Raw genomic sequence first — 20,951 nt, 5'->3', positions numbered from 1 at the left:
ATTTATTTGGTAATAAAGCAGAAGAAGTCCTCAAAAGAATGGAGGAGAAAGCTACAAGTACAGCCAACTAGATTCAGTAGGCATTGGCCTTCAAATTTTCCAGTCCCTTCCAGGCCTTCTCAGTCCAAGCCCAGGGACAGCAGACCACCAGGACTTCAGTCTCAGGGTATGCACAGATCTAAGCAATGGAGTGCTCCCACGTCCATAACAGGGAGTAGTAAGCCACCATCCTATGATAAAATGGCACAATAACTTATCCTTACCTCTTCCAAGCCTTGTCCAAGTACTTGCACCTTTAAGAGGGAAACTTGCCCTGCATGCCAAAAACTGGGAATACATTACCCAAGTCAGATGGATCTTAAACACTGTTTTCCCGGGATACAGATTCTACTTCCACTCACTCCCAACCCTAAGCGGATGGCCAGATCTCCCCCCCAAACCAGTGGGCAGAGGCCCAAAAGCAAGTACTTTCTCTTCTCAGCATCAAGGCTATTCAACCTGTCCCAGCAGAACAAAGGGGACAAGGTTTTTATTCCAGACTGTTTCTGGTTCCCAGAAAAGAAAATTCGTGGCATCCTGTCCTGGATTGTCTATTCTCAACACCTTTCTGGTTGTTCCAAAATTCAAAATGCTAACTCTCCCAACAGCTGCTTCCTATGCTAGCCAAGGACTCCTGGATAGCAACCCTAAACTTAAAAGAAGCCTATCTGCACATCCCCATAAGGGAATCTTGCAGGAAATACCTACGCTTCAGAGCAGGCTCTATGCGCTATCAGTTCTCTGCACTTTCCTTTGGCTTATCTACTGCGTCCAGGGTATTCACAAAGTGCCTAGCTCCAGCCATTGCATATTGCAGGCAGAAAAGCATTCAGATTTACCCATATTTGGACGATTGCCTGATTCAGGTGAACAGTCAGGACTTGACTTTTGGCATTTGTAAAGAAACTTCTAACTTCACTGGGGTACACCATCAACGAAAAGAAATCACAGCTAGTACCCAGCCAACAGATTGTATTCCTGGGAGCAAGCTTGAACACAACTTCCCTGATGGCATTCCTCACTCCAGAGAAACAAATTTATTTGACAAACTCCTTCAATCTACTGGCCACCAAAACCCAGCTATCTGCAAGAAAAATACTGCAAACCCAGGGGTTCATGGCCTCTTGTATTCTATTAATTCCATATGCAAGACTGCATATGAGGAAACTTCAATGGTACCTAAAATTCTTTTGGTGTCAACATTCTCAGGACCTGGAAACAATGATTCCTATCATTCTTTGCTTAAGGACAGAGTTCATTTGGTGGGCAGAGGCCTGCAACCACAACAAGGGACTCGCTTTCACTCTACCCCCTGCCACCCAAACCCTAACAACAGACTCATCAGACTATGCATGGGGAGCTCACATGACAGGGCATTGCATTCAGGGCAAGTGGAACCCAAAGCAAATGCACCTGCATATCAATCAAAAAGAAATGTTAGCTGTACAGAATGCTCTGACAGCCTTCAAAGGCCTTATTCTTCCAGGATAACTATTGGTAAAGACAGACAACACCACAGTTATGTGGAACATAAACAAGCAGGGGGAGCCCACTCCTACCCACTCTGCAGATTAGCCATGGCTCTGTGGAACACAGCCTTGAGCAGCCAAGTGCACCTGCAAGCTGAATTCCTGCCAGGCAAACTAAATTCACTGGCAGACGACTTAAGCAGAAATCTCTTGGACCCACACGAGTGGAAACTGGAACCCAAAATATTCAAGCTTTTGAGGCACAGGTGGGGGACACCAGAAGTGGACCTTTTTGCTTCCCTTCAGAAGTATCAATTGAGCAAATATTGCACCAGAACTCCCCACAGCCAAGCTTGGAAAGTGGATGCCCTGTCCTTCATCTGGGAAAACCTCTCAATCTATGCCTTTCCCCCTCTGCCCCTTCTCTCAAAGGTTCTACTAAAGATCAAACAGGACAAGCCAAGAACTCTCCTGATTGCACCAGACTGGCCATGCCAGCACTGGTACCCTCTTTTACGCAGTCTGACAGTGATGCCACCATGGCACCTGCCTCAGACTCCTTCCCTGCTGTCCCAGCAGGCGGGCCAGATTCTGCACCCTCAGCTACAGACCCTGAACCTAGCAGCCTGGCTCATCCACTGAATTCTTCTCCAGCAACTGAGGCAAGGAGGCCTAGTACGAGAAAATCCTATTCGGAAAAGTGGAAAAGATAGATACTGCTCCTGGAGCCAGTCTCAGGGAGTAGACACAACTGTGCCCAACTTACCTCATATACTAGATTACTTAGCAGAAATGCTCCACAAAGGCCTATCCTTCTCTTCGATTAAGATCCATGCCTCTGCCATCTCAGCTCATTATAATACTGAGCCACCCCTTTTTTTCTCATCCTCTGCTCAAACAGTTCCTGAGAGGAGCCAAGAATTTAAGACCCCCCCCAGGAGTGCTCCCACTCCTGCCTGGGACCTTAACTTTGTATTGGAAAAGCTCACGCTTCTGCCCTTTGAACCTGCTGCCACAGCTGAGTTAAAATTCCTCTCATGGAAAACATATTTACTTCTAGCCATCACTTCAGCAAGAAGAGTGTCTGAATTGCAGGCCCTTATGGCCGTGGAACCATTCATTATCTTCCATGCGGACAGGGTCTTCCTCAGGATTAACCCATAATTTATGCCCAAGGTGGTATCTAGTGTGGCTTTAAACCAATCCATTCATTTTCCTACTTTTTTCCCTAATCCTCAGAATAAAAGGGAAAGGATCCTGCACTCCCTGGATGTGCACAGGCAGCTCAGGTTCTATCTGGACAGGACTAAGCCTTTCAGAAAATCTGACCAGCTGCTAGTCAGCTGTGCTGTAAGGGTAGAGGGAAAGGCCAGTTCAAAGCAAACCATTTCTAAATGGATAGCACAGTGTATCAATTTCTGCTACAAGCACCATGGGAAACCTACCCCACAGTGGATCAGAACACATTCCACTAGGGCTACATCAACCTCTACAGCATTCCTCAGTGGAGTCCCTACCAGGGACATCCTGGGAACTGCAGCCTGGAGCTCTTTACACACTTTCACCAAGCATTACCTCTTACCTATCATTTCTAAATCCAGAGCTGGATTTGCCACAGCAGTCTTACAGGGCCTGATTACCAACCCTAATGCTTCTTAACTCCCTCCACCCTTCCTTAGCTTTGGTAATCAACCCAAATGTGATGGCTGCAGCAGTGAAACATGAAGAACATAGTGTAGTTGTGTACACTTACCATAAATGTAGATGTTTGAGTGTATTCACTGTTGCAGTCCTGGTTACCCTCCTTCCAGCCCCCTGACTTATCTTTACTTCTACCTATCTTTGTTGTTTGGCATTTCTTATACCATGTGTATTTGCTTTTTGCTGGGGGTGTTCCATACCATGTAATTCCTTCCTATTTGTGGGGGCATCTGACATCTGGGGCAAGAAAAATTGATGTAATGGCATTGGCTGCATGTTTTATACCCCTGACGACCTGACGTCATGGAAGAAGCGACAGCATCGGACGCAGAAATCCCAAGACTCTGGTATTCAGGCCAACTGAGGGCTACCTGCAGGCAGATAACCCAAATGTGATGACTGCAACAGTAAATACACTCGAACATCTACATTTATGGTAAGTGTAAACAACTGTACTTTCTGAGGAATATTCTTCCATGAGCCACTCAAGGAGATGGTGCTCGGGACGCTAACCCATTGATGAGAGTAAGGCGAGATAGAACAACTTCACATAAAGAAGTTATGTACTCATCATAATGTTCCACGTGAGTTGTTCATCTCATCTTCATTCTGACATGCTACCCACCAACCCCCTACCTTTAAAGTCTTGAGGGCCAGGAAGTTCAGACAAATCTTAGTGACGCTTTGTCCTTATTCATGGTATTCTTATTTCAATATCTATGTACTTAAGTTATCTATTTGATTGGGCAAACAAGATCTGAGGGAAGCACTATTGCATAATGGGATAAAGAGTAGGCCATAAGCTGTTTGAAGACCTCGAGCTTTAGCATCTGGCCGAGTCAGAGCTAGGGATCGGCTCCAAACCCATCAGTGAGAATGAAGGTGAGATGAACAACTCACATGTAATGTTATGATGAATACATAACTTCTTTTTATAGATTACTTGCGAAGTGAAAGATTTAGTGTATAAAATCCAACTCTGGAAATGTCGCAGCATGATGAAACAGTGAGTCTCCAAATTAGGGAGAAACAGGTGGAATGGAAAGCATCTGATCAGCTGCCACATGAAGATACTTTGGATCCTTCAGTAAGAAACAAGTACAAAAGTTCAGATGGAGTTCTATACAGCAAGGGAAGGAACAGGAAACTGTGGCAACTCTGATACAGCCAGTGGTGTGGAGTGTGAAAGAGCACCGGATGACGCAGGATGCAGCTGAAGAGAATATGTCATAGGAAGTTGTTTTGGAACTACCTGTAGAATGCACGCAGGACATGGAGAATAAAGAATATGCCCTCAGCTTAGAAGAAAAAGATCTAAGGGACGAATTGCTGGATTTAATAGAAATGGATAGACATATTGAGATTGATGAAAAATAGATTACAGAAAGTCAGTAAGACCCAAGATGTTAAATGTCTGAAAAATCAAATTAATAGAGTAGTCAAGACTATTAACAGAAATTTACATGCTATAATAGAAGTAAATAGGATACATTACTGTGCAGCAAAATTAATAACAGATAAAGTCTTAACACAAAAATAGAGGACAGTATAGGTTCATAGGTTCATAGATTAGTACTAGGCTAACTGCCCTTGCGAGCCATTTTAAGCCTAGCCAGTTATCCCCTGTGAGATTCAAACCCTGTACCTTGTGTTTGTAAGGCAACCACCTTAACCATAAGAGAAAGGAAGGGAAGAAATCAAATGCCATCATGGATGTATCGAATGGAGAAAACTGTAAAGCAATTAAGACAAGAAATGTCACTGTTAGAAGAGTATGGAAGAGGGGACAGATCAACAAAATAATTAGAAAGACAGAAGTAATAAAAGCAATACACAGTATTAGAACAAACCAGGATCTGTTGTGCACTATTGCAAGTAATAAACTAAAGATATTAGTGCAGGAAGAAAAACTTAGAAGCTACGCAGATAAGTATAAAGGAAAAGTACAAAATAAGCAATTCATTGATGAACCAAAAGTTTTATAGAGAGTTGGGAAACAAAGTAATAGGAATAGAAACACCACCAGAAAAAAAAAAAAAAACAGATGAAATAGACACACTTTGGAGAAATATCTATGAAGACACAGTGGAACATAACAAAGATGTTGAATGGATAAAAGAAGTGAAAAAAAAGTAAGGACTTCAAATATACCGGATATGAAATGGGATGAATTAATGGCTAGAGAAACTGAAACAAAATTAAGAAAAACTCCTAACTGAAAAACCCGAGGGCCAGATGCAGTACCTAACTTCTGGCTAAAATTATTAACATTATTGCACGAAGATTTAGCCTGAGTAAGAACTACTTATATGCACACCCTGAACATACACCAGCCTGGTTAACAACAGGAAAAATGGTACTCTTCCTTAAGAGTGAACCTGCAAGCCATCCTAAAAACTATAGACCAATAACTTCTCCAATAATGTATAAACTGTATACTGGTTCCATGGTGTAATGGTTAGCACTCTGGACTCTGAATCCAGTGATCTGAGTTCAAATCTCAGTGGAACCTGTTGTGCTTTTAGCCTTCACATTTTTTTGGGAGTTAGGAGGGTGGCCTAATGGGTAAGTTGTTTGCCTTACAAACACAAGGTGCAAGGTTTGAGCCTCACAAGGGATAATTGGCTAGGCTTAAAATGGCTTGCAAGGGCAGTTAGCCTAGTACTAATCTATGATATCTATGATTTGATGCTGTCAAAGTTTATAGTCGTTGAGAAGAAAACCCAATTATGGCAATAGAAGAAAAGAGTAACAAAAGAAAGCCATATGGTACAAATGATTGTTTGTTATTAAATAAAGACAATGGAAAACTGTAAAAAGGGGAAGAATTTAAGTTTGGCATAGATAGATTACAAAAAAAGCATCTGACAGTATTCTACATTCATGGTTAAAGGAGTGCTTACTGATGTATAAGATACAACCTACATCGATCAATTACATTACAGTGACCATAAAACAGTGGCAAACCGCTTTGTAGCTAAGCCATGATAAAGGACAAATAATTATCCCAGGGATAAAAATTCAAAGGGTAATATTCCAGGTTGACTCTTTCTCACTGCTGCTCTTTACAGATTAGGTCATGGTTACAATTTGGCTCACAGACAACAGCAAAGTGTAAAGACTTCTCAAATTTTACTTGTGGATGATTTAAAACTGTGTAGTTCTTCGGATGAGAAGCTGAAAGCAAAACTGGAAGTGGTCAAAACTTTCTCAGATGACATAAGAATGTCATATAGTCTTGATAATGTGGAAAAGCAACATTTAAAGCAGGAATGCTGCAGCACCAAGAAAGCGTCGGTCTGGGATAGGAATGTGATATAAAGGAACCTGAGCAGGGGGGAGTGTATAAATATTTGGGAATTGTTGAAGGATCAACAGTAAAGCATGAACAAATTCAAGCAAAACTAAGTAAAGAATATTTTAGAAGACTAAAATTAATACAGAAAACAGCCCTAACATCTATAAACAAAGTCCAAGCTATAAATCAATTTGCTGCTCCTGTTCTAACTTACAGTTTTGGGAAGACTGACTGACCCCAAAAGATATTGGATCATTTGGACAGGAAAACAAGAAGAATGTTTCAGTTATCAAATTATATATAAAAATCAGTGTGTACCAAAATTGTATATCCCTCAATGTCCTTCTGTTCTCATGTTGCATTATTCCAAACCCTTGGGTTATCCTCTGCTAGCTACTCGAACGCCCGGCCAGTTTACAAAAGCTTCTAGTCACTGCTAGGTACGTAGGATGTCTTACGTTGGCCAAGGGAGTGTGGCCATAAAAGTGATGTCTGCACGTATTTCTCCTCAGAACTTCTCTGCCGCAAGTCGAACGTCACCTCTTCCTGCCATCCCTGTCATCGGATCTTTGAATTAAAAGATAAGTACCCCATTGGGGCCGTTTTTTTCTGTTTCTCTTGAGTCACTGCATGCCTGTTTAGGATCATGTCATCCAGGAAAGGAAAGTGCAGATGCAGATGTCAGATCCCCCATAAGGATGCCCACGACCTCTACCTTTTCTACTTAGGGCCTACACACAACCATCAAACTTACACGATCTGTCAGGCCTTCGTACCTAAGACACTCCACAGTCGTCTGCACACCCTTAATATTTATCTAGAAAACCAGCATCTTAAACGCTTGGCGCTGGCGATAGAGGGAACGTCCGGTCAGACTGTAGAGCCACCTAAGAAGAAGGCCAGAGTTTCCAGACCTGAACCTGCTGCTGCACCTCCTCCACCCAACGTCCCTCCTGTGGCCGATGATCACCTGGAGGAACATTTGGAATCTGCCAAAATAGGTGTAGTGGGTACCGTTCAGGAGGCCGCAGAACCTAGGGTGGGAAGCATGCCCATGGAGGTCTTGCAGACATCGGCCGTCGATGACAAGGGGGAACCTAGGCTCATTACGGCCATCCAGACAGGCTTTTCCACTGCTTCTAGGCCTACAGAATCTAGGACTGCCTTAGCCCCTACGCCATCTAGGCCTTCTCTGAAAAAGAAGTAAAAGACTAAACATGCTTCCCCTCCTGCAGAAAGCCAAATGGACTGGTTGGCCTTTTCTCAGAGCCTATTTAATGCTTTTATGGCCCTAATGCCTGCTATGCCTGCTTCTTTACTGGCTCCCCCACCTCTCCTTAGTCCCAGGCCTTAGGTTGATGACACTCTCCAACCTGAAGCTGAGGATTCCTCAGACTCCTCTTTGGAGGATTCTCTTTCCTGTGTGTCCCAGATGCCCTCCTCTCTTGGGTATGTTTTCCCAGAGGAGGACTCTGCTGACATAGACTCCCCAGGAGAGGTCCTCACCTTTGGTGAGACCATCTCACAAATGAGAGAATATTTTAAGTGGGATTCCTCTGAAATGTCAGAAGTCCAAAAAGGATACTCTGAGGTCTTGCAGATGGACACTCCTGCTCCTTCTGCCATTCCTCCAGTTTTACCAGCCTTCTTGGATGCTTTCAATGCAGTCTCTGTGAATCCATGTTCCCAACCACCTGCCCCTCGAAGGCCTGATGGATTCTGTAAAGTCCCTGAAGGGGCTAAGATTCTGATTAAATGCCCTACTCAGTAGCAGAGCTGTTTAGTTGGCTGTGACGTCTACAACTATCTGGACATACAAAGCTGATATAAGTTATACTTTTTTGCACTTGTTCTCTTTTAATGATAGTTAAAACTATAAAGCATTTATTTATTTGTTTCATTGAATATTGATTGAATATTGGTTGTCTATGTCTACAGTTTGTTTGTTTTTTTCACCCTCCCGCCCAAGTGCTGTTGTAGTCTTAAACTTGGTGGGTTTGGAATTGCCAGCCCATGCTGTAAATTTGTCTTTGAACACTCCTCCCAGACCCATCTCATTTGCTTGCTCAACTGAGTACAGTGAGATCATTTGGGAAGGGCTACCCCCTTGCTTCTTTAATTTCGGGCACTCCTACTAGTCCCATCCCATCTCATCACCTCTGTCTAATGTGTACAGAGAGAGCATTTGGGAAGGCCAGCCCCTTAGTCTCTTAATTTTGTATTTCCTCTTTCTCCACTTACCAAAAAAAAGTTACTTTATTTAGCTGCTCTTACTGTAACTGTGCTCTATCTACTTTATTACCTTATTTTTCTATTCTAAGCATCTTAGTTTTGGTTTTAGCACTTGTGCTTCAGGACAGTTACTTCACATTTAAGAAGGTTTTTTTGGTCTACACTCTTGTGGACAAACCCTTATCAAGACCTTCTCTGCATAAGTCCGCCAAGTATTCTGAACACTATGTCTGGACAATTCCTATCAGTTTCTCCTGCCAGTCTGGTCAACATGGGCATACTGAAACAGTGTAGCAACTGCCTCATGTTCACTGATAGCCCTCTTCTCCTAGCACATAATTCTTCTACTTGCGAGAAATGCATCTACGTCAGTAACCTGGAATCCATGCTCTCTTGTGCGACAGTCAGTACTCCTGACAAAGAGGAGATTGCCACCACAAACACCACACCACCCACATCACATAGCCAAGCACAACACACACCAACCTATGCAGAGTTCCTCAATAAAAACTTACCTGAACAGAGAGCCGCAAGATACACTCACAAACATTCCAAACACACCACCAAACACATTACACACAGCAGACAACATACCAGATTCTCACAAACACAGCCCGTAAGGCATAACAATAAACCAACGTAGCTCATAAGGCATAACAATAAACCAAACATACTAGTCATTGGCGACCCAGTTGTGAGACACACTGATGTCCCCCCTCACCAGGCTTGACAAGGAGAAGGTCACGGTCAGTTGTCTATCAGGTGTCAGAGTCAGCAACATCACGCATGCACATACGTCTCTCCACAACACATACAAGTATGACTCGGTCACTATGCATGTTAGTGTGAATTTACTTGGGATGTAAATCCCTGGACTGTATGAAGAGTGATATGATTGAGCTGTCAGAGTATGTGTCCCAGGCAGGTATGACCCTAGCCCTAAGCAGCATTCTACCTTCACCAAGGATGATACCACAATACCAACAAAAAATAATGGACTTCAACAATTGACTTAGTTTCTGGTGCCTTTCCAAGGGAATCCAGTATCTGTCTGCCTGGGATGACATGGTTGACAGGCTTCGATGCTTTGCCAGAGATGAACTCCACCTGTCACCCCTGGGATTTCGGATCCTGGCCCAGGCTCTTGCCTCCCCCATTGGGCCTTTTTAGGCTATGTCCCAAAAACAAATCTTCAAACATAAAAGATCTGTCAAAAAGCAAATTGAAGATCATGCTGCTTAACGCTAGGAGCCTTAACCTAAAATTCACTCACTGGAGGGTGTCTTCGCACTGGAAGATGCCGATGTCTGTGCAGTCACGGAAACTTGGTTCAGGGCTGTGGAGAGCACCCCTACCTTACCAGGCTATGCCTCATTCCACACTTTCCAACCTCAAAATGAGGTTGTAAAGACTAAGGGTGGTGGAGTCTGTATCTTCATTAAGGACAGTTACACCTCCAGACTGGTTTGCCGGCATGAAGCACTGGAATTTCTCCAGGAGCAACTGACAATTGGCACAACACCCATCCAAGTTATAGCCAGCTATAGACCCCTCTCCATCACTCAGGACACCCACTCCTCCTACCTGGACCTACTTGACTCCATCAAGGTACCCAATAACACCCTGATCCTTGGTGACTTCAACTACCCCACCATAGACTGGGTGAACTATTCCTGCACTAATGCACTCACTCAATGATTCCTTGACTTCATCAGTTCTAACACACCAGACCAGCTCGTCTCATCTCTCACAAGGAGAAATAATATTCTGGACTTGGTTATCACCAACATGGGTGACTGCTGCACCACTCCCATAATATGTTCTCCCCTGGTGAAAGTAGATCATCGGTCTGTCTCATTCGAAGTCTCTGTCCCACCCCATCCCCGCCCCCAGCAGTAGCCAGGCTAAAAAACTTCTCAAAAGATGACTATAACCTCCTAAGGGAGGGTATCAGTAGCTTCACACCACCGCCCCTCTCAGAGGATGCAAAACAACTACGCCATTGCAGTATACAAGCACCTGTACAACTGCATGGACTAAGTCACACCCAACAGAACTAAAACCTGCTCCTCAAGGAAACACAAACCTGTCTGGTGGACATCCTCTATCAACAAGCTTTACAATAAAAGGAAGAAACTGTTGTCCAAGGGTAAAAAGGGAACAAATTCCAAATTGGAAAAACTCCGTCCTCAGCCTCAACAAGCAAATTAAATCACTAGTGAAAACCTCCAAAGCCAATTAAGAATTGAAGCTAGCCTCCGAAACAAAGGGAAACCACAAAGCCTTCTTCAGTTATGTCAGGAACCCTCCATGGCAAAGCCCAGGTTTGTTCTGAATTAGTACTTAAAGATACCACTTACATTGATGCTGTTGACTTAGCCGACCTGCTAGCTGATAAGGGCAGTGCAAACTTCATGCCCTGTCCCCCCAAAGGCCCATTCGACATCCCTTATACATGTCCCATACCTCACATATCTGTAGATCAAGTGTTAAAGGCCCTATCCAAGGCAAAGAACACAGCTTCCATGGGACCTGATAGTATCCCAGGCTGTACTCTACACCATCTCCAGCAAGAACTAACTTTGCCATTGAGCACCCTATTCAACCATAGCCTAAGTACAGGTTTCATTCCATCAGAGTGGAGAACTGCCATTGTCATCCCCTTGCACAACGTGGTGTCACTACTGACTCGGGAAACTATCTCCCCATTAACTTGACAAGTCTGATCTGTAAAGCCATGGAGCATATTATTATGAATCTCATAAACAAGGACATAGGTAATCTCCAAGCACTTGACCCCACTCAATTCGGATTCTTCAAGGGCAGATCTTGCCTGTTGAACCTGGCTGACTTCTTTGAGACTGTCACCAAGACCCTGGATGACTGAAAGTCAATATATACAGCTTACCTTAACTTGGACAAGGCCTTTGACACAATCCCCTACTCGGTCATCATCAAAAAGCTAACAAAACTTGGTGTAAATCCCTATCTCATCAGGTGGGTTACCAGCTGGTTCACTGATAGGACTCACAAGGTCAAAATAGGTGCCTTCACCTCCAACAGCAGACCTGTCACTAGTGGTGTTCCCCAGGGATCTGTCCTGGGACCCCTACTTTTTGATATCTACTTCTCAGAGGTCCAGGCAAAGACAAAGGGCCTGTGGCTGACCAAGTTTGCGAATGACTGTAAGTTGGGTGCTGTCACTGACTCCCCAAATGATATTAACATACTGCAAGAGGGTCTCACAGCAACAAATGACTGTGCCAAAGTCATGGCCTTAAGTTAAATGCAAAAAAATGTATTATCATACTATTCAGCAAAAACACGGCCCCTACTTATTACCCCATCAATGGCAACCCTCTAAGCACACAGCCTGTGGTAAGAGACCTGGTTACAGCAATCTCACATTCGACCATCGTGGTGGCAGTGGTCAGAAAAGCCTTTTACTTGCTTCATCTCTTTAAGTAAAGGGATTGCATCCAGAAAAAAGGAGGTTATTACCTCTCAGTACTCCTCCCTTATTAGGCCAATAATTGAGTATAGTGCCCCATTTGGTATGTACCTCTCCAAATACCTGCACCAACTGGAAAGGCCACAGAAGTACCTCACAAAGATAATCCATGGCCTCTAACACCTGTCCTATGCAGACAGGCTCAAATCACTATTACTCTACTCGGTATCGTATAGATTGTTCAGAGGTGATCTGTGTCTCGCCTGTAAGGCAATATCAGACCCTGCCCTACTAGAGATGCTCCATATCCGTAAGTCTAACTCCTCACACATTACCTGCTCGAAAGGCCTAAATCTAATATGGGACATCAACAAAACCTGATGGAGAAAAAGGTTGGTCTCCCAGAGGCTGTCCTATCTCTGGAATAGATATCCCATACATGTCAAACAGAGTACCTGGCTGATCCTCTTCAAGCGCAACCTTGATGAATGGATGGGAAACCACAAATTTGTCCCCAGGGTTCCACCTATGTGCCTTATTGATATGGGTGACAGTTGCTGACTGAGGTTTCTTTTTTGGGGATAAACTCTTGACTAGGCTAGTAAGGGCCCCAGGGCCATTAATCTAGTAACCTCCTGTGATCCTATGGTCCTATGCTGCAGACCCTGACATTGTCTCAGTCTCTGCAGGTAAACCATCCAGACTGCTTCCCTCCACCTCTGTCCTTTCCACAGACAAGGACAGTAAGATAATGGAGCGCATTGGCAAAAATGTTTACACTTCTGCTAACCTGGCCTTTAGGGCAGTAACTTACCAGACACATATGTTCAAGTATGCCCTGGCCCTTTTGGCTCAGGTCAATAAGCTTTTGGCAGACCTTCTTGACTCACCTGCCAAGGCTCAAATATCTAGCTTCATCTCATTGTCTTCTCAAGTCACAAGACATTCAATTACTTGCAGCTATGATGTTGTAGAAGCCTCTGCCAGATCTGCAGCCTCTGCTTCAGTCCTTAGAAGATGCTCATGGTTAAGACTGCAGCCCTTACCTTATGATATTAGGGGCCAAACTCTTGGATGTTCCCCTGTATAACTCTGTCCTTTTTGGGGCTAAAGTGGCTGAGCTATTCAAGACCTCTCAACAAAAGGGGAAAGAACTCCAGGTCCACAAACAGTTATTCATCTCTCCAATCCCCAAATTTCATAGGAACTACCCCCACCAAAACCCAGTTCATTAGAAAACATTGCTCCAACCCCCCGATTCTAGCAGCAGAAACAGCACGGGAAGCAACAGACCCCTTCCAAGCCTGCTCAGACTCCTGCCCATAAACCTCACTTTCAAGATAGGGTAGGTAGTCTGTGACTACCTGCCTTTGCTGTCCACACCTCCAAACTCCATTAAGACTCTCTCACTGTCTTCCAGTGTGGCAAAGCATTACCTCAGACAGGTGGGTCTTGTCCATTATACAAAAGGGTTATTTCATGACCTGGATCATCCCTCCTTCTTGGAGAGGCCACTCACAGCCACCCAAAGACCAGCTCCCCCTGTTTCAGCCAGTCATAAATACCCTCCTTTCTCAAGGAACCATACAACCCATTTCCCTGGCAGAACAGGGAAAGGGCTTTTACTCCAGACTCTTCCTAGTTCCAAGGAAGGATGGATCATGGAGACCTATCCTGGATCTCCCAGCTCAACCTTTTCTTACAAATACCCATCTTCCGTATGCTTACTGTACAGACCCTCTTTCCCTTGGTAATGGCTCAGGGATTTCTAGTCACTTTGGGCATAAAGGATGCCTACCTACACATCCTGATAAGGCCCAACTACAGGAAGTACTTACGTTTTTCTGTGGGTTCCTCACATTTTCAGTTGTCTGCCTTGCCCTTTCGACTGTCTGCAGCTCCATTGGACTCTCTACAACTCCAATGGTATTCACCAAGTGTCTGACTCCAGTTATTGCTTGTTGCAGGGTCCAAGGGATTCAAATATTTCCATACCTGGGTGACCTTCTGATACAGACAGAATGTTCCAGATCCTTACACCACCAACTACACAGTTATCTCAGTCCTGCAGGCACTGGGATTCAATGTCAATTACCCCAAGTCCAACCAGAATCCCTCTCAGGACCAAGCTTTCCTGGGTTGCAGAATAAGGACAGATGTCATGAGAGCATTCCTTCCACCCCAAAAAGTGGAAAACCTAAAGCAGCACCTGTTCTCTGACACCACACTACTGCTGTGACAGCGAGACAATGTCTCAGATTACTGGGTCATTTGGCTTCCACTATCCCACTGCTGCCATTGGCAAGACTCCACATGAGAAAATTGCAGTGGTACCTGAGGTCAACATGGATAAAACATTCACACCCCTTGGACTTCAACTTTCCCTTCCTTCCCTGCCAGAAGGGAAATTACAGCAATCTTATTTGCCTTGAGAGCTTTTATACATATTTTAATACAAGGACCCCTGAAATTGTTCACAGACAACACTACAGATGTTCATCGTGTTTCACTGTTGCAGTCATTACTCTAGGATTATCCTGCTGGCAGGCTACCCGCAGTTGGCCTGAATTCCAAAGTCCTGGTCTGGCGTCGGTTGCTGTCGCCTCTTCCCTGACATCAGTGCACCAGCGGTATAAAAGATGCAGCCAATGCCTTTTTTTTCAGTCTTTCTTGGCACGCGGTGCCCGAAGCAAAAGCAGTTCGCAAGTGCCAGTCGGCCGACTCCTGAGATTTTCAAAATCGAATTTTAGATCCGAAGTCTTTATTAAAGCTAAGTACCCCGTTGGGGAAACTTTTTTCTTGCTCCAGACCGATGTCAGAAAAAGTTAACAATTGTATTCCTTGTGGGAAGCAAATACCTCATAAGGATTTTCACTCTTACTGTATTCCTTGCCTAGGCCCTGACCACAACGTTGCTTGTTGTCGGTTTTGTGCTAGATTTAACCATCGCACTGTAAAGCATCGGTACGATTTTGCTTTCCATTACTTCTTCCGAAGATTCAATTATACTATGCTGTCGGAGCAACCGACAACTGGAATTTCTAAAAAACGCAAGGATAAAGACAAGGACAGGCATCCGAGGTCCAAAACCGATGATGAGGCTTCCGCTAAGCTAGTCGTCGGTTCGCCGGTTCTCATTGAGGCGCTTTCGCAGCCCCTGACGCCCACTACCTCAGAGCCACAGGCCGCTTCCGACTCCCACATGGAGCCGACTGGGCCTCTGGAAACTCAAGGTATTGGATCCTCGGAAACTATTCCCTCAGATGGGTCCAGAGCCGCTGTGCAGGCATTGGATTCTGAGGGTGTTTTCAGACCAACTCAGTTATATGTAAAGCCATCTTCAGCTTCCAAGCCAAAGACTAAAGCAGCTCTAAAGACAAAGAAACAAGTACAGCATTCTCCAGGACAGGCTTCCATGCCTAAAAAACAAATGCTCAAAATGGCCGAAGACCTTATTACTTTGATCAGGGGTTCCCATCCCCCTCCTGATAAGAGGCCTAGGCAAGAGACAGAATATGAATCTTCAGATCAGGTTTCCATTTCCTCTGATTCCTCCTCTGATCAGGAATACTCTCTTACTCCCTATGAGGATTCTGATGCTGAAAAATCTATTCCTTCAGCTTCTCCTCCAGAAGATTTCTCCTTTGGGGAAACCCTGCATACCATGAGGGAGCACTTTCATTGGGAGAGCCAGGATTACTCAGAATCTAAGAAAAGGCTCAGAGATTTTCTTTTACTTCCTCAGCACAGGCCCCTTGCTATTCCCCCTGTTCTGGACATTGTAGATGATGTTTTGTCAGAGTCCGGCCTGTCTCCAGACTCTATACCCCGTGCACCGGTTAAGCCAGACAGATACTACAGGGTCCCAGATTCCCATAAATGTCTTTATAAAAACCCTGCTGCTAACCCAGAAACCATATCTCAGGGTCCTAAGGGAGTCAAAGCTTCCACTGCTAAAAACCTTGTCCTCTCTGATAGGGATTCAAGGGCACTGGACAGATGGGGGAAAAAGTTTACACTTCTGCTACTTTGGCTGTAAGGCCCTTAAGTTGTTAATTTCATATGCTTAAATAATAGCAATACCTAATGTCACTATTAAAACAGAAAATGTTGACTAACTCTGAATGTCCTGAAAACAAGGAAATGCAGGATTTATTGCATGCAGCTGAACAAGTGGGAAAACATACTTTGCAATGTGGTTTTGATTCTTTGGAGGTCTCTTGTAGGGCCGCTGTAATGGGTTCTATCATTAGGAGGCATGCTTGGTTAAAGGAACAGAATCTGCCTGATCATGTTAAAGCAAAATTATTAGATGCTCCTTTACAGCATGATACTTTGTTTGGTATTAAGGCAGAAGAGGTGTTGAAGAAAATGGAGGATAAAACGAAGTCTATGCAGACAGTTAAGGATTTCTTATAGGAACAGCCACCCAGATTTAGCAGGAACTGGCCTTCAAAAAATTGGTCCTTTCCAGTGTCAGACAGGCCACAAAGAGGCAGGTACAGACGCCCTAGAGGCAGATCCCAGCCCCAAGGCTCATACAGGCCTAAGCAATGGGGTGCTTCTACCTCCAAAAGCGGAGAAGACAAATCTCAACCTTATAGGACACAGTCCCGATGACTTTCCTCTAACAATACCAAGCACTTACCTTTTACAAGCTCCCTTAGAGAGAAAACTGGCACTTTTTTCACAAAACTGGCACATGATCACCCAGGACAAATGGGTCTTGAATATACTGTCTCAGGGATACAGATTCCACTTTCACACCCTGCCAAAGGCAATAGGCATGCCAGACCTGCCCACAATCAGTGGGCAGAGGCACAAAAGAAAGTTTCATCCCTCATGGACATGGGGGCTATTCAGCGAGTACCATTACAGGAAGAGGGACAAGGATTTTACTCACGACTTTTCTTGGTACCCAGAAAGGACAAAGCCTGGAGACCAATACTGGACCTGTCTATTCTAAACATTTTTCTGGACGTTCCAAAATTCAAAATGTTGACTCTGCAGCAGCTTCTGCCCATGCTGGGCAAGAAGGCTTGGCTAGTAAATTTGGACCCAAAAGAGGCATACCTGCATGTCCCAATCAGACGATCTTGCAGAAGATACCTCAGATTCATAGCTGGTTCAATGCACTACCAATTCTTTGCACTGCCCTTTGGCTTATCTACTGCGCCCAGGGTCTTCACAACATGCCTGGCACTAGTAATTGCTTTTTGCAGACAAAGAGGAATTCAAATATATCCCTACTTGGACGACTGTCTCATTCAAGCAGAGAACAAGGACAATCTACTAAGATATCTGGCGTTTGTAAAAAGATTACTAATTTGCCTAGGGTACACAGTAAACGAAAAGAAATCAAAACTAGTACCCTCTCAAGAGATAATATTCCTGGGTGCAAGCTTAAATACAACTGCCCAGATGGCTTATCTCACACCAGACAAACAAAAGCAACTGACTTCTTACTTCGAAATGTTGGCAACAAAAACCCAGTTATCTGCAAGAAAAATTCTGCGGGCTCTGGGCTTCATGGCATCCTGCATTCTATTAATTCCATATGCAAGACTGCATATGAGGAAACTACAATGGTATCTAAAAAGTGTTTGGACTCAACATTGCCACAGCCTGGAAAAATCAATTACAATCATTCCCTGCCTGCAACAGGAGTTTCGATGGTGGGCTCAGGCCTGTCACCACAACAAGGGACAGCCTTTCACTTTACCCACTGCCAGGCAGGCAGTAACAACAGATGTGTCAGATTATGCGTGGGTGGGGGCCCACATGGCAGGAAAATGTATTCAGGGCACATGGCCCACAAGCCAAATGCATCTTCATATCAATCTAAAAGAAATGCTGGCTGTACAAAATGCACTGACAGCTTTCAAGGATCTCCTTCATCCAGGACAACTGCTGATAAAGACGGACAATACTACAGTCATGTGGTACATAAACAAGCAGGGAGGCACGCATTCCTACCCCCTTTGCAGACAAGCCATGATTTTGTGGAACACAGCACTGACTTATCAAGTACACCTGCAAGCTCAATTCCTGCCAGGAAAGACAAATACTCTGGCAGACGAACTAAGCAGAAACCTCATGGATCCTCACGAGTGGAAACTAGATCCACAAATCTTCAGCATAATAACAAGGAAATGGGGACGCCCAGACATAGATCTATTTGCCTCCTCTCACAACTGCCAACTACAGAGGTTCTGCACAAGGACTTATCACAGGCTAGCATGGAAAGTGGATGCTCTGTCATTCAGCTGGAAAAACCTTACAGTATATGCCTTTTCTCCACTGCCTCTCCTCCCCAAGGTACTCCTAAAGGTCAGACAAGAGAAGCCAAAAAATATCCTAATTGCCCCAGACTGACCACGCCAGCACTGGTACCCAGTTCTAAAGAGCTTGTCTCAAGGCCCGGCTTGGACATTGCCTCAAATTCCTCATTTACTGACCCAACAGAACAGTCAGATACTGCACAGCCAACTCAAAACCCTATATCTGGCTGCATGGCGGATAATGTAACCATTCAGAACACACCTCTCTCCAAAGCGGTTATGGATGTTATTCTGGAGGCCAGGAGGCCCAGCACCAGAAAATCATATGCAGAAAAGTGGAAGAGATTCTGTGCTTGGAACCAGGCACAAGCAGTTGACATGCTTGTACCAAATATTCCTCAGATTTTACAATACTTAACTGAGATGTTGGACAAAGGCCTATCCTTTTCATCGATTAAAATTCATGCCTCTGCCATTTCAGCTCATTACAATACGGACCCACCTATTTTTTCACATCTACTACTAAGGCAGTACCTCAGAGGGACCAAGAACATAAGATCCCCAAGAAGAGCACCAATACCTGCATGGGACCTCAATTTTGTCTTGGAAAAACTCACACTGCTTCCTTTTGAGACAGCTAATACAGCTGAGATAAAATTCTTATCATGGAAAACAGCTCTGCTCTCAGCAGTAACTTCAGCAAGAAGAGTCTCTAGTTACAGGCACTAATGGCGGTTGAACCTTTTATAATTTTCCATCCGGACAGGGTTTCTCTGAAGACAAACCCAACATTTATGCCTAAGGTAGTGTCCATTGTGGCTCTTAATCAAACAATGAATTTGCCTACCTTTTATCCGAACCCACAGATTAAGGGGAGAGACTTCTACATTCTTTGGACATACACAGACAGCTACACTTCTACTTGGACAAAACTAAAGCTTTCAGAAAATCTGAGCAACTCTTAGTGGCATATGCTGCAGGATCTCAAGGAAAAGCAATCTCAAAGCAAACAATTTCCAAATGGATAGCCCACTGCATGCTTTTCTGATATTCTCTACATGGCAAATCAGTACCTAAGGGCATCAGGCCACACTCAACCAGAGCAGCAGCTACTTCAGCAGCCTTCCTCAGAGGAGTACCAAGGACATTTTGGAGGCTGCAACTTGGACTTCAGTGCACACTTTTACAAAGCACTACCACTTACCTCTTTACTCTAAATCCAGAGCAGGCTTCGCCACTGCAGTTCTGCAGGGCCTCATAGCCACTCCTAATTCTATTTAGGCCCAGCCACTCAACCTCAGCTTTGTGATTCAACCCAAGAGTAATGACTGCAACAGTGAAACACGATGAACATAGTACAGTTGTGTAACTACCATAAATGTAGATGTTCGAGTGTATTCACTGTTGCAGTCCATGTTACCCACCCACCATCCCCCTTTACGTTGCTGGGACTTATCTGCACTTCTCTATACTATACAACCTATGTGGTGTATTTGCTTGTAGATGAAGAATATGTTTTATTTTAGTGCATGCTTTTTTTATTGGCATAATTTTTTAGCCTACCCTTCTGGCAGCACCTGACATCTGGAGCAAGAAAAATTGAAGAAAATGGCGTCGGCTGCATCTTTTATACCCCTGGCACACTGATGTCAGGGAAGAGGTGACAGCAACCAACGCCGGACCAGGACTTTGGAATTCAGGCCTACTGCGGGTAGCCTGCCAGCAGGATAACCCTAGAGTAATGACTGCAACAGTGAATACACTCAAACATCTACATTTATGGTAGGTACACAACTGTACTTTTTATGATATGTGAGCAAACAGGGGGGAACAAAATCCTACTTGCTGTGCAGGCTTGTACTGCAAGCCATGGAACTAGCGGCCCAACAGGGAATCTCCCTGCAGGCAGTTTATATCCCTTCAGCACAGAACACTCAGGCAGACACTCTGAGCAGGTCCATGTCACAATCCCATGAATGGATGCTTCACAGGGATGTTTTCCTGGACATTGCCCTCAAGTGGGGTACACCAGAAATAGATCTGCTTGCCTCCCCTCTGAACAGACAACTACTGCTATTTTGTAACAAGCTACCCAGTCCCTTGGTGTGGGCAACAGACACCTTTTCAATCTGTTGGAGGGGGATGTTTCTCTATGCATTCCCCCCTTCCCACTCCCTCAAAAAAGTCCTACTGAAAATCCAGTGGGACAAACCAAAAATCTTGTGGGTGACTGCCTTTTGGCCAAGACAGCATTGGTTCCCCCTCCTTCTGCATTTAGCCAGGGGCAGTCATCACATGTTATCTGACAGAATGGACCTTCTCACACAGGATAAGGGATCCCTAATCCATCCCCACTTGGAATCTCTGAACCTAACTCTGTGGGTGATAGAATCTTGATCCCTTACAGACACCTTTACACTGAGGACACGCTAACAGTCCTGCAGAGGCCAGGAAACCTAATACTAGGAGAGCTTATTTGT

The 20,951-nt window shown here is 44.4% G+C and overlaps 1 protein-coding gene and 1 non-coding gene across 2 annotated transcripts in view; both read left to right on the top strand.

The window, feature by feature from the left end:
• LOC122794877 (nuclear autoantigen Sp-100-like) overlaps positions 1 to 20,951 on the top strand; it is a 1,817,621-nt gene that overhangs the window by 676,350 nt on the left and 1,120,320 nt on the right. The window lies entirely within an intron of this gene.
• Positions 5,650 to 5,721, top strand: TRNAQ-CUG. Its single transcript has one exon. It is a non-coding gene; the product is annotated as a tRNA-Gln (tRNA).

Source organism: Protopterus annectens, chromosome 2.part1 (genome assembly GCF_019279795.1).
Source record: "Protopterus annectens isolate FY-2018-M chromosome 2.part1, PAN1.0, whole genome shotgun sequence".
Classification (NCBI taxonomy): domain Eukaryota; kingdom Metazoa; phylum Chordata; order Ceratodontiformes; family Protopteridae; genus Protopterus; species Protopterus annectens.
This window is presented reverse-complemented; position numbering and strand designations above follow the sequence as displayed.